The sequence below is a fragment of the Balaenoptera borealis genome (assembly GCF_965194805.1).
Source record: "Balaenoptera borealis genome assembly, chromosome: 9".
Lineage (NCBI taxonomy): Eukaryota > Metazoa > Chordata > Mammalia > Artiodactyla > Balaenopteridae > Balaenoptera > Balaenoptera borealis.
In genome coordinates, this window is record NC_138873.1 from 2,281,554 (window position 1) to 2,295,848 (window position 14,295).

The 14,295-nt window shown below is 45.5% G+C and overlaps 1 protein-coding gene across 5 annotated transcripts in view; it reads right to left on the reverse strand.

Annotated features, from left to right (window-relative positions):
- The window catches only part of CCR6 (C-C motif chemokine receptor 6), an 80,937-nt gene that overhangs the window by 22,269 nt on the left and 44,373 nt on the right, over positions 1-14,295 (reverse strand). For all 5 annotated transcript variants that reach the window (XM_082405324.1, XM_082405323.1, XM_082405322.1 and 2 more), the window contains 3 exons: positions 13,271-13,411; positions 4,161-4,413; positions 1,739-3,423 (listed from right to left, as the gene is read on the reverse strand). The gene's annotated coding sequence lies outside the window, so the exon portion shown is untranslated. The remainder of the gene's footprint in view (positions 1-1,738; positions 3,424-4,160; positions 4,414-13,270; positions 13,412-14,295) is intronic.

The window sequence follows — 14,295 nt, forward strand, 5'->3', positions numbered from 1 at the left end:
GTGGGAAGAAATATATTGAAATGATAACTATGGTTGCTTGGGGGGGGCTAGAAATATAAGAAATATAATTTTGTTTCTAAGTCTTTGTGCTCTCCATGTGTTTGATAATGAGATACATTGGTTGTACAATGAAACAATCTCTGAGAACTGTAAAAAGACTAATTGTAGTAACTGTTGCAGATATCACTAATGTTCACTTCTGGAAAAATTACACCTTCTAGATATTTCCTGATAACCTTCATTGTCTCACTGCTCCCATATTCACAACTTTTTCCATCAGTTTCCAGAACAGTGAACATGCTATTTTGCTTCAAATCATTTACAGTAAATGGTGAAAGGAATTGTTGGACACGACTCCCGGCTCAGAACAGGAAAACCAGAGTGAGATTATTACAATCAATGGAAGAGCTCTAAGTAGCATTAAAACTAACTTCCAGTGGGACTGGCTTTTCTCAGACTTACTTTAAAAATATCACAAAACTCTTCAACGAGGGCATGACTAATTTTACCAGAATAGACAGGATTAGATCACAGAGTGGGGACAGCAGAAAGGCCCCCTTTCCACCTGTTCTACCAAATCAAGAAGGAGGACAGGAAGGGCACTGGGGCTGGTCCCCGGCAGACACCCCATAGGAGGCCAGCAAGTCCCTCTACCTCAGGTCTGGAGAGAGGACGCCCACCCCTAACCAGAACACATGGGAGGAGTTATGCAAATCACTTCAGCCTATTTTACAGAATCTTTCTGAAAAGGCTAAGAGTGACAGAAAAGCCAAAGAAGACTAAGCTATTTTATTGCATTTTCATTTAATTTTACATACAAGACAGTGGCTTTTAGTTTCCTAAAACCTCTGTTTATCGGCCAGAAACAAATCTGAAAGGCACACATCCTTTTATGTTGGGGACCTCCAATCAAATAATTTTGATGTTAGATAAACCCACAAGTAAAATCTATAGCCTCCTTCCCTGAACCCGTAAAGACATCTCTGCCCCAGTCCCCAACGGTGCTCTCTGTGCATGGGAAGGAGGGCAGCCAAGCAAAGGGCCTGGGGCCTCCACGGATTCACTGCATGCCTCAGTGACCCAGATTCGGGCCTCTGTTTTCATTCTGTCTAACGGGAACAGCCAGGCTGACTTATAAAGGTGCTACAGAAATGAGAAAGGACGAGGTCATGACAACGTGACAGCAGCCCCGCTGCTTCCCTGGCCGTCACATCAGCAGCCACTAAGATGGCTGGGGAGAGAAACGTAACAACGCAACAGCAGGAGCCGCCGCCGCCGCCTCTGAAACAGTAACCAGCCTTTGGATTGAGGATTCCTCTGCCTAGACGGGGCGGGGTGGGGGGCAGGGGAGGGGTTCAGAGTGCGCAGATAGAGTGAGGGTCTGAAGCCCCTCTCCAGACGCTGAGCGAGCGGGCCTGCAGTTCTGAACACCCCTGGGGCAGCTGCTGCCCAGGAGGCCACGCGTGAGCAGGAAAGACCGGGGGGTGCGCTAACTTGGGGCTCTCCTCCCTTCACCCCCAGAATTTCAGGTGGCCGGTATGATGAGGAGGGAGACAGAGCACGGGAAGGACAAAGTCCTTACAACTCCATCCGGAAGGAGGCTGAGGAGGGAAGTGCAGAGGCCTGGCCGCACCCCGGTCCTAGCGGCCCCGGGCGAGCCCTGCTCCTGGGCGGCGGCGCCTCCCCCTCGGCGGCCTTGCGCACCGTCTTAGCACTTCCCATTCATTTGACTCCTTACCTTCTGCTCAGACCGCCCCCTCCTTCACAGCTTCATCCTTTCCTTGTTCCCTTTTCTCTTTTTTCATGCATCCAACTCCTCACTCTGCGCCCCAAACAGAAGAAGTTGTGCAAAGTAAAATGGAGTGCATTTCACAGATATCAGTCTTCTCTGATATGGAATCCTCTTTAGATGCTAAGACCTCGCCCGGCCATCATGAAGAGCTCGCTGGATGCTGAGTGTACTTGACAGAGGAACTTGGCAATGTCTAATTCACCTTGTCCTGGGGGAAGGTAATTCTGAATTAACTTTCAACTGAGGTTGATCGTCTGCAGTTTTAAGTATTTTAAAATTTGAGACCTGGTTGATGAAATTCTGGCTCAAACGCATCTTCTAATAAAATCGCCGTTGTCCAGCCCTGCCTTTGATGCCTTTGTGGTCACCACCGCGGATGTGAGCTTTTCTCCTCTGCAGGAAAGCACCAAATTCCAAGCAGAAGTTGCTCAAATACTGAGGGTTATTTGCTTGTGCGTTACATGACCCCAGACTGAGATATACCGAGTTGTCCTCTCTGTATTTTGGGGTGTTCCCATCCCACCCCGTCCTCTTTCCTGCCTCGTTCCTCCCGGCGTCTGATTCCAGGAGTGACCTTCCCACTTGAAACTTTTTGCTTCTATACGCTCTGGGCTGGGAAACCAAACAGCCCTACTTATCAGAACCTCACCTAAAATAAGAGTCGGTACATCTGAATGTGCACCTGAGGGTCTCCCCTGGGAGAGGGGATGGGCTTTGCGGTATCTATTTTGGCTGCCAAGAGTCTCTTTTTGTGTTCATTTCCTCTTTCTCAAGTTGTCTTAGAGGGTTGATGTTGATCTCCAGGTAAGCGAGGGCTCAGGAGGCTTAGGATGTTTAGTAAGAGAAGACATAAGGCAAGATTAAAGCAAATGCCTCCAGTATTGTCATATTAATGGAATAACAGTATTTTTTAAATGGCATACATACATGAACCCACAACACAGTGAAACTCATTGCCACCCATTTGTCACTTTCACTTGACAGATGATTTTATCATGAGAACTTCTTCCCATGAAAGCAGCCTCGTCCATTCTCCCGAACCAGACCCGGGAGTACGTCCACGTGTGGATGTGCGTCCACACGCGGATCTGTACCTTCTGCTGAGCCGGCCCCAGGCTGCCCCAGCCCTTCCTCCCAGCCCATCGCCCCCGTCTGTCAGCGCCCTGTGGCTCTCCTCTTCGTCTACGTGGGACTCGCTCCTGCCCTGTCCTCCTCACCTAGCGCACCGCCCGGCTCTCCAGGTCAGTTCCTATCCCCCTTCACACAGCCGCTCACCTGCCCCCCCCCGATGCTTCATCCACATTTAGATCCACCAGCACCTCTCATTCCGTACACGGGGGCACAGGGGTGCAGCCCAGCGTGTTCACAAATGGTAAGTTAAGGAGACTGTGCCTGGTTTTGGTTTGTAGAGCGTGCGTTTCTTCTTCCGGTCATGGCTCACGTGCGTGATGGCTCTTTCAAAGGCAGCAGTGGTTTATCAGGTTCTTTGCCACTGTTCCAACAGTCCTTTCACACGTGCCAGTCACCATCAGCAGGGCACAGGCGACTTGAAGGGACTCGATTCCCTCCACATTACCCACGGATGGTGTAACTTCATGTCTCTAACTCTTTAACCACAGCTGCTCTCAGGACTGCGGTTGGAATTACGTAACATAGCATAACATAAGATTACTTAGGGGGCTTCCCTGGTGGCACAGTGGTTGAGAATCTGCCTGCCAATGCAGGGGACACGGGTTCGAGCCCTGGTCTGGGAAGATCCCACATGCCACGGAGCAGCTGGGCCCGTGAGCCACAACTACTGAGCCTGCGCGTCTGGAGCCTGTGCCCCGCAACGGGAGGGGCCGCGATAGTGAAAGGCCCGCGCACCGCGATGAAGAGCGGTCCCCGCACCGCGATGAGGAGTGGCCCCCGCTTGCCGCAACTGGAGAAAGCCCTCGCACGAACCGAAGACCCAACACAGCCAAAAATAAATAAATAAATAAATAAATAAATAAATAAATAAATAAATAAACTCTTGGTTAAACTTAAAAGCTTTAAAAAAAAAAAAAAAAAAGATTACTTAGAATTACATAACATAACATAACATAAGATTACTTAGAATTACTTAGAATAGCATAAGATTACTTACGTCACCTGTCATTACTTAGACAGGTGATGTCTCTAGAACAGTGAACAGCACATCACGGACTCAGCAAAAGTTAGTGTCTCCCCTTCTCTCCCCGTGGCGTGGCTAAGTGGTCTAAGTGACAATCAGTGTCTGGCTTCATACCATAAATGTTCGCAATTTTCTTTTATCTTCAAAGCATTAAACAGTTAAGACAACAGGGATACAATGTTTCCTAAATCCCAGGATGAAATAAAAACTTACCAATAAAGAAGTAGCTTCTTGTTCCACAAATGAACAGCCACGGGAGTTTTCTTTCTTGAATGTCAGGTTTCTTTAGCCTTTAGACTTCTCTTCACCAGCGTAAGGCCACTGGCCTTCCTACGGATTAAAGCGGTTCGGATGCTGAGTGCTCAGCGCCTGCGTCTGGCGTGTGCCTGTGCTCGTGTTCTGACTTTGCCCACACTGGGTGGTGTGGTGAACATCTCACCACAAGCTTCATTCTTCCAGCTCGTACCTCAGATCGTAGAAAGGTAAAAAATAAGATGGAGGAAGGAAGGCAAGCTGATGCAACTAGGTCACTTAATAATTTCAATTTTAGAGACAATTTTTTTTCTTGTTTCAGAATTATTAGTCTGTGGAATATTTTTTAGTCTTCCTGGAAATTACAAATTAATCAGAATGATTATAAAGTTCTCTGAAAAGCTCCACATAATACCTAATGAACTTTATAGTCATCTACCCACATTCTGGCTTAAAAGAACAAAAGGCCTAAAAAACCACATGACTTATCCTTTAAAAGTAAAGATATGATAAATTGAGAATCTGCACGTCACAAATAATGTAGGTCAATGATCAGCTCCAAAAGAAGGCATAACCCAGTTGTAAAGGAGAAATATCACCCTCAAAAGATTCACGTTGCCTTCTCCACCATTTTCTACAATATGTGGCCATTATGTTATAACTTGACCTGTGCAGGGACAGCAGAAACCTGACTGTCTATATCCCCAGAGCAACTATTCAGTTTGGGAATAGTCCTGTAATTTGTGGGGGAATCTGGGTTATGTTCTGTGAAATCTAAAATAGAATTAGTCAAGCCACAAATCCCCCTATGGAAAGTTCTAAATTGGCCCTTGGTAGAAAACAGCAGTGACCCTGCTGGGCAAGAAGTGAGAATGTTCATCCCTGGTTTCTCTAACTGTCTCCTTTCTTTTTTATATGATTATAAATAGTATTGTTAATGATAACACATCTAATAAAATTAGAAAGGACTTTCATATTTATCATTTCGCTTAATCCTGACAAACCATTTTGGTAAAACATTTTACAGATGGAAAGTTACTAGCACATAAAGATGTTAAGTAATTTTCTCAAGAGTCTATAAACCAGGAGTAGTGGATTCAAAAAAATAAGGCCTGGGTCTTCTAAGTCCTCTTTACACCAAACCACAATTCACTTATTCTTTCAGCAAATGCTTTTGGAGCTTCTACTACATACCGGGAACTTTTCTAGGCCAAAGTGTTGCAGCAGTGAGTGAAACAGACAAATTCCTTGACTTCATGGGATTTACATTCCAGTCATGGGAGCTGGGCCATAAACAAAATAAAGAAAAAGATCTACAATATGGTAGAAAGTAATGCGTGCCATGGAGAAAAATCAAGCAGGGAGGACAGATAGGGATTACCGAGGCAATTTTAAGTCGAGTGGACAGGGAAGGTGTCACTGAGAGGTGACACTTAAGTGGAGCCCTGAGACAGGTGTGGGAGTGTGTCATGTGCTTATATGGGGGAGGGGCATTTCAGGACAAAGGAACAGCAAGGCACTGTCCCTGACGCAGACATCTGCCTGACAGGTTCAGGGGAAACCAAGGAGGGCAGTGTGACTAGAGTGAGCCCAGGAAGCGTGGGGAGAGTTGAGGTCAAAGAGGTGAGAGGGGCCAGGTTGGGGGTCTTGCAGTCCATTGTAATGACTTTACCTTCTCCTTAGGGTGAGATGGGAAGCTATTGGAAGGTTTTGGCTGACATTACATTTTAAGGACGGTCTGACTTACATTTTAAGAAGATTACTCTGGTGGCAATGTGAAACATAGATTACAGGGAACCCAGGTGGAACTAGGAAGAACATCCCAGTAAGATATGATGGGTCTGTTTTGGAGATAAAGTCAACAAGATTTGCCAACAGACTGAATATTGGATTTGAGAGAAAGAGAAGCACAAAACATGACTCTAAGGTGTTTGACCTGAACAGTAGCAGGATCAGTTGATTAAATAAAATGGGAATATTGCAGAAGCAGTAGGTTGAGGGTGGAAGAGGATATCAGGAATTTAGCTAGGAACTTGAGATGTTAGAGATACCTATTAGAATATCCCAGTGGAGATATCAATACCATAAATAATTGCTTATCTGAATATGAAGCTCAGAGGACAGTGCTGGGCTGGAGATGTAAATTTAGGAGTCATGAGCTTATGGGTGGATGAGATCACCAAGGGATTGGGCATAGATGGATAAGAGAAGAGGTTCAGTGTCTGAGATCTGGAGGCCAGCACAAAAGTATTTCAAGAAGGGGAGAATAATCAACTATGTCAATACTGCTAGCAGATCAAGCAACATAAAACTGAAAAAAAAATGACCATTAGATTTAGCAGCATGCAATCATTGCAACCCTGACAGTTTTTGTTGAGTGGCATGGGGAAACCTAGCTGGAAGGGGGCTGGAAATAGGAGAGGATACAAACACTTATTTCGGAGAGTTTACATGAGAGGAAAGAGAGAAATGGTGAAGAACTAGAGATGATGCTGGAGTCCAAAAATCTGTCGTTAAGATGGTAGAAATGAGAGATGTTTACACACTGGTGGGAATGACCCAGTAAGGAGGAAAATGTTGACTATGCAAGAAAGAGAAGGGAGAAGCACTCGGTCCCATCCCCAAGTGGACCGAGGAGGCTGGGAGACTGTGCACCAGCAAGAGACTTCCTCAGTTACAGGCAAGGCGGCAGCGTCCACGGGCACAGTACACAGGTGGATGTGGTGGTGAGTGTTTATGCAGGTTCTTTTCTGATTGTTCCTTTGTTCACAGTGAAAAAGGAAACCAGGTCATCGGCTGAGAGTGAAGATGGAAAAAGAGGCATCAGAGCTTTGACAAGAGAGGAAAAGGAATGCAACAGCCATCTAGGGGAGAGGGAGAATGAAAGGGGTACAGAATTACATAACTGCCAGGCAACATCGGTAAGCAACCATGAATTTAAAGCAAGACCAGTCACGACGATTGTTTGTTATCTTTTTCTAGACACATTCATTATGTAGACACAAGAGTCAGGGAGTAGGAGAGTTGAACCCAACAAGAGCTGTGGTTTAGCCAGCTGAGTAAGACAGACAGAGGGCCAGTGGGTTGTGCAATAAAAGTATAACATGGCCTTCTAACCATCCAAGGATCACTCCACCCCACAATAGTCTAGTGATGGCCCACAGATAGATTCTTCGAAAAGAAGCATAATGATCACCATCTAGATTCAGAAACGGGGTCTGTCCAACTCACGGTCGACATTGGTCTCTGCATTGACAATGTCTCTGACATTGGTACCAAGGAATACATTCTGATGGGATATAGTTGTCCTCTTTGATGTCAAGTACAAATGTAACAATATTGCTAGTAATGTTAGTAATCTTGGTGTTATCTGTCCTTATTGATTAGGAAAATTTGCTAATGGTGCTTTGGACAAACAAATGTAGGTCCAGACACCAATCTGGGCTAGGGTTTGGGAGACATCACTTATGCATAATAAAATAACATGAGCAGAAATTTCTAATATTTGATTTTAGGTTTTCCTGGCCTTTTCCATGATGTAACCAGCACTCCAATATCCCCAAATGTTAAGTAAAATTCTGTTGCATAGACACTAGACATATGCTAGAGGTGCTTTCCAAGAATGAAGAAAAGAGATGGTCTTCAGAATCAGGCACCCACATTGGAAAGAGAAGCATGCCTAGGGGTTGAGAGGGGGTATTAGCAGAGAAAGGGGCTGCCCAGGTCGTCGGAAATCCCCGAGCATCCCCGAGAGAGGCCTTGCAGCGGTCCACGTGACCCTGCAAGCTTTCAACACACTACAAATAAGCATGAAATTGGAAGGTGATCCTGAGTTCCTCTCCATCAGGTTGCTTACTTGACTCTTTACCTTCTGGACTAATTTAGTCGTCTGAGCACATGGAAGTGAATAGAACTGGTCAAGGCAGAGCACCTCAGACAGCACACTGGTTCACTACATTGGTGCCTTCATGGCCGAGAGGACCCAGAAGCAGAAAGTCGTATTGCTTGGAAAAGACACGCATGGGTCATAGGGTGGGAGATAAGTCTTCTGACATCAAAAGAGCCTGTGTTCTCGAGGATACTCCTGGGGACCCAGGCATCTGGGTTGAAATTCATTACCACAAGGAAGGCCCCAATCTATCTGCCCTCTTTGGGGCTTGACGTGACATATGAGACTATCTTATCCTAAACCATTTACTGGATGACCTGAAAAGATGCCAGCTCTCCGTGGGTCCAAGAACAAGATAGGACTTCCCAGGGTGGTCCAGGCTGGAGTGTTTGCTGCCACTCCCATGCTGGCCTCGAGAGAGGGCTTTTGCTCCCCCTTCTTTATTACCCTCAGGCATGGACTGAGCCCTGATCTTTATTCCCACAGCATGCTAAAGACTAGTTCTTAAACAAGATCTCACTGAAGGTTGAGGATTAATAAAAGGAAGCCCCGATCCACGTGGGAACTTAGGTTTTGCTGTTAGAAGTGACTTCATATTTCCAGAGCCATCCTCAGGGGACCCTCCGACGCCCTCTTTGCTTGGCTCCTGGGTGGTCACCTCACTGCCATTGCACTGGGCAAGGCACTAGCCGCTCCCACTGGAAAGGCAGTCAGTCAGCCTCAGAGCCCAAGCCCCAGCAGCGGAGGCGCTGGGCAGGGAGACGTCCCCCTGTGCTCCCATGGCCCTGGTCCCTCATTCCAAGATCTCTTTCTCAGGATGATTAAGGGTGGGAATTTCTATCGCCTTCAGGAGCCATGGGCATCACTGCCCCATCCGGCCGCCCCCGGGAACCTGCCCCACCCCTTCCCAGCAGAGCAGCCGCCTCACAGCATTAGGTCCAGCTCACCGGAGTCACACATCGCTCTCAAACATTACACCCCCTGGACGACCTCGCCTATCCAGCCCAGGCGGCTGCCCCAGGCCCCACCCAGCATCTGGCACAAACTCCTCCAGCTCCAGATGGAGGTCACACCTGCTCTCCTGAAAACTCTCCTCAAAGAATCGATAAACCACCCCCAAGAAAGCAAGCCAGGTGTCCTACCGGAATTGCCTGCAAGCTCACGTGTTCCTCCAAGGAAGCAACCAGCTCTGCAGAGGCAGTGCTGTGACACACATCTCATCTACATAACTCCGGAGGCTCATGGCGTTCAGAAGTTCCTGCGTTCACACGGCCTCATTTCCTTCCAAAAGTAACGACCTTGGTTCACTGATAAGCCCGCTGACGGGGAGACTGTCTGTTTCAATGGCTGTTCAAGCCTTCATCCCTTTGAAACCAAAATTCACTCAAACTTTGAAATTTGTCATCAGGGTAAATAATGCACGTTAAAATTGGGACAGCCTGCTAATTGGGTAACCTGGTCATCAGTGGAGCACGTGCTGTGTGCACACATGTTATACTTTGTCTCTAATGCTCACAATAGCCTGTGAGGTCCTCAGTATTGGGCTCACTTACTGGTGAGGACACAATAGCTCAGAAAAAAATAGACACTTTGTTCTGATTCCAACTCCCTCCCAAGAGGGTTGAGAATTGGCAGAGTATGAATATATTCCTTCCAAGAAGGTTTAAAGTCATCTTTCATTATCATAAACATGGAAGTTAGCTTTTGACAATATTTGCCATTGCTGAAAAAAAATTAGTAAGAGCCAAAGAAGACATTCAGCTTGAAAGAAAGCAGCAAAAATTGGTAAGTTTAAGCATTACATTTTCATCACCAATAAGACATTCATTCGACCAGAGTATGGAGAGATGCTGTAGCGACACGATTTTTTCCACATTCGTTTATCCAGACGTCTTAGTTAACACTTACTGTTTCTACATAATTGAAAGTGATTTTCAAGCAGATATCGTGGGTGCCCTTCATGTGCCCTCAGGCCTCGCCCTTCTGGTCCAGCGGCCAGCCTTCCTCCCTCTGTGCCCGCACTCCCTGTGAAACGAGAGCCTACTGACCCAAGCATGGCAGACAGGAAGCGCTCGCTGGAGAACCAGCACCCACAGGAGCGGCCCCACTCCGTGTCTGGTGGGCCAGAGTTTCCCAGGGGAATCAAGCCAGTTACTCACAATGGGTCCTTGCTGCACGGGGCCTCGCAGGACGGCACTGCTCTCATTGGCTGCCCCTCTCCCCCTGCCCTCAGTCGCTCTCCAGGGTCCTGGACTACCCACCAGGTTGTAAAATACTTCCATTAGAATCCAGGTTCTGCTTCTAGCAAACCCCAAACTATGCAGAACTTATGAAACATGTAAACATCGTCGGAGTTCCATCCTGGGATAAATGTGTCCTTCCGTTTTAATACATACGTTTTTTCAATACATACAAAACATATTTTACAATTGAATGTTTTGGCTTTGCTTGTTGAAATACCCAATTACAAGGATGCCAATGGGACCCTAGCAGAGTAAACAAAATAGCCATTTGGAAGTAAAGTTTTTCATGTTTGCTGAAGAAACCAGTGCTAATCACAAAATTCATTAATTCTGAAAGAATAAAATAGGTCCACATTCTGCCTCCTATAGAGCAAAAAGAACAATGTTGTGGATGATTTTTAAATAAGAACCATCAACTACTAAAAAAAAAACTGAATTGTGAAGATCTGAGAATGCGCTACCACATGCAAGGAATTTGGAGATTCTGTGTGAATATAATTAATGAAGATTTATTCATTCTAATCCTCAATGAAATTCTTTTAATATACATATTAAGATGTAATTATTTAGAAATGTTGCCTGCTGGCATCTAATCGTGTGTATTGGATTGCCATAATTATTAATGAAAAGCCAAGTTTCGATGATTAGAGCAAAAAGGCTCAATCTTTCATCTGCTTGCTTCCCCTCCCACCTCTCCTAAGAAAAGGCGCCAGTGTGAAGTCTTCAACTCTGAATAAGCTGAACATAGCCATTACCATTCCCAAGCGTAACCTTATTATTTCTTAGAATTAAATTTCTAAGCAGCTGTCACATTAGGGCATTCAGGTAGGAGCTGCCAAGGGCAAGGTTTTCATTGGTTTTGCCTGTTTCCATAGGTTGGTGCTTCAGAACCAACATATGGTCAAATTTTTAAATTTTTAGTAAATAAAAATAAAAAGTTAATCAAAGCACCAAATGTCTGATGCTAAAAGGACAGTGATGATACAAATAAAATATTGATTCCACTGCCTGAACCATTCAACCAATGAACATATTTCTCTCATTTCTTACTCTCCACTAAATAATTTCTTCCAAATCCTCTTTTGTGTTTCTCTCCTTTACTGACATCGTATTTTTCTATTTTCCTTACCATCAACATGCCTTACATCTCTAAGTGGGCAGACAATGTAAAAGAGACTTTTTGTGGCCAATTTGTATTTTGCACTCTTAGGAAGTAGAGCTGAGGATTTGTTGAGATGCCGAGGCAGGAAGAATTAGCTCCTGTGCACTTTGCACAGATCCACACCCCCCATCTAGTCCTTAGAGACCCTTCAAGTTTCACCACTTGTCCCATTAAAGTCATTCAGAGCAAAAGGATCCGACCTAGAATCACACATTGTGCTTAGTTCTCAAAGTCTCCTTCACAATCGGTTTCTTAGTCTTCCCCTGGCCTCACAACCTTGACACCTCAGACAATTGTAGAATAGTCCTCGGTTTGGCTTTGTCTCGCGTATCCTTACGTCTAGATACAGGATACACATTTCTGGCAGAAATGTCACAGAGTTGATGCTGTGCTCTTCCCAGCGGGCCCTGGCAGGTGCCTCATCCCTCGACTTGTACTGTGATCACGTGATGAATGTGGTATCTGCCAGACTTCCCCACTGTGAAGTCATTCTTTTCCCTTTGTCATGAGTACGTATTTTATGAGGGGAAGCTTTGAGACTGTAACTAAGCCCTGCCCTCATCAGACCTTAACTGCCAGTTCTAGCACACCTGGATATTTCTTGGATTGCTTATTGTTACGAGGGTACCCAGTGGCGATGCTGCCATCCACCTGTCCTTCCACACTGAAAGGCGGGCGTTCTGCTACCAAAGGCTTTCTCCGCTCCCGATTTATTTATGTCAGAACAGGATCACGGATTCCTATTTTGTTCAGTAGGTTACTGAATAACCCATTATTACTTTCGTTAATAATAACATCATTATTTATTTTGATGTAAAAGTCTCTCCAGATTTGACCAAAATATCCTTTTGACATCCTATCACTGTTTGGGCATTTCCTTACTTCTCGTTTTCAGCCCGTCTTGCAATTTCCCAGTCCCACCCAGACCTGGGATCTGCCATTTCTCCAAGTCTGGTTTTTTTTTCTGTGGAGAACGGTACATAGAATCTAATAGCTGGGCTCTAGCATGTTCATTGCTACAGGGGTGTCTGCTCCCAGCCGATTTTGGTGGAAAAATCTAAAGAGTGTATTTATGTTTACATATACACACATGCACACATACATACAGTAGTGCAAACACATACATACACATGTATGATACATCTATATTTACATCTACTTCTATGTACATATATTGAAACCCCGACTCTCACCAATATCTCCAATTTGAAATCAGCACTATAGGATTCATTCTAGTCTTTCCACATTTATAATTTCCTTCTTTGAACATGAGAAACATGGCTTCCACTAATCCTCAGGATATTTACCAATTAGATCAATCCTCCCTCTATGTAACGACCCTCCCATCACCACCGCTGCCCTCCTGAGCAGCTACCCTCTCACTTTGCTTTGGTTCTGATCTCCAGTCTGGGTTGCCATCCACACCCCACGTAGACACCTTCCTTAACCCACCTGGGTTCCGCGTCCACATCACAGCTCGCCAGGGCTCTTGAGTGTTAATGTAAACATAAGGACTGCTGTTCACCGTTACATGGGACGTGCACCACACAACTCCAGGGGGCACAGTCTGTGTTTTTCAACCTACCACCTTGGACCATAGTTTCCTTTCCAGCCTCCTTGACATTCTTCAGATATTTACTAACATAACAGCACTTATGAAAAGATATCTAAAATAGTGAACTCATGAGCTGTGTTTCTTTCCAACCATCTGATACAACTTGTAAATAATAAAATTGTCCTCAAATATTTTTCTTTCACTTACTTGGCCAATACTTACCAAGTGTCTGCTTTGTGCTAAAATCCGAAACTTTTCATTAAGATTTATTAGGATTTTTCCAAGTCCAGACTTCCATTCTTCATTCATTCCCTGGAATCAGGATGTCTTCCAGGCCATGACCTTCGGTTTCTGGGACGTTTCCTGGGACGAACAAAAGTGAGAGAAATGACATGTCCGTGACTAATCGTTCTAGTTGTTACCAGTAAAAGTCATTAGTTACATACTTTCTCTAAGCAGCCTGTAAACAAAGCCTGTTTCTCTTGTTCCCAAAAGTTTTTGTCGCTTATTTTGCTCCCCATGTCACCCCATTCACTTCCTGGGGGGTCGTGGTTTTAACCAAGCAAACCCTGGGTGTGCTAGTTACCATCATTGACAGGAGGGCCCTGCACCACATGCACTTTCTGTGTCACCCTCCTCTGGGGCCGGCTTCCTCTTCCCCCACTGCTCTTGGTGGCAGGCACTGAGCCCTGCCCCAGCTCCTTGGGTCTCAGTTGTGGCTGCCCCATTTGTAGGACAACTCTAGGATGATAACAGCTTTTCCTCCCTGTGTCATGAGATTCCAGCCATTCACATGTTCATTTTCCGATTTTGAACTGGCTGAACCTGCATCTTTTGTAGGAAGAATGGAAACAACATGCTTACACTGGGCTCAGGGAAGATGGTGCGGTCACAGCATCGCATCTGAACCAGCAAAAGCCCATGGAACAAGCACCCGAAACTTCCTGATTGTTTTGTCTTCAGGCCCATGGGTGATCCTGTATAAAGGATCCTGTGTAAAGTATAAAGGACATCTTTGCTCCTTTAAGACATGAATATGTGAAGATTGTAAAGGTGGGTGCTGTAGTAGAGACTAATCTCCCCCAATTTCGGTTCTCTCCTTCTTGCACAGTAATAGAATTTTTGCCTGGACACAAAGGCACCTTGAAAAACGGCCCCACGTCTACACACGAGCCTCCCTGGTATCTTGGAGCGGCCATGTGGTGAAGTGCTGGCTGTGAGATGTGGGTGCCCTTTGCCCCTCGTCT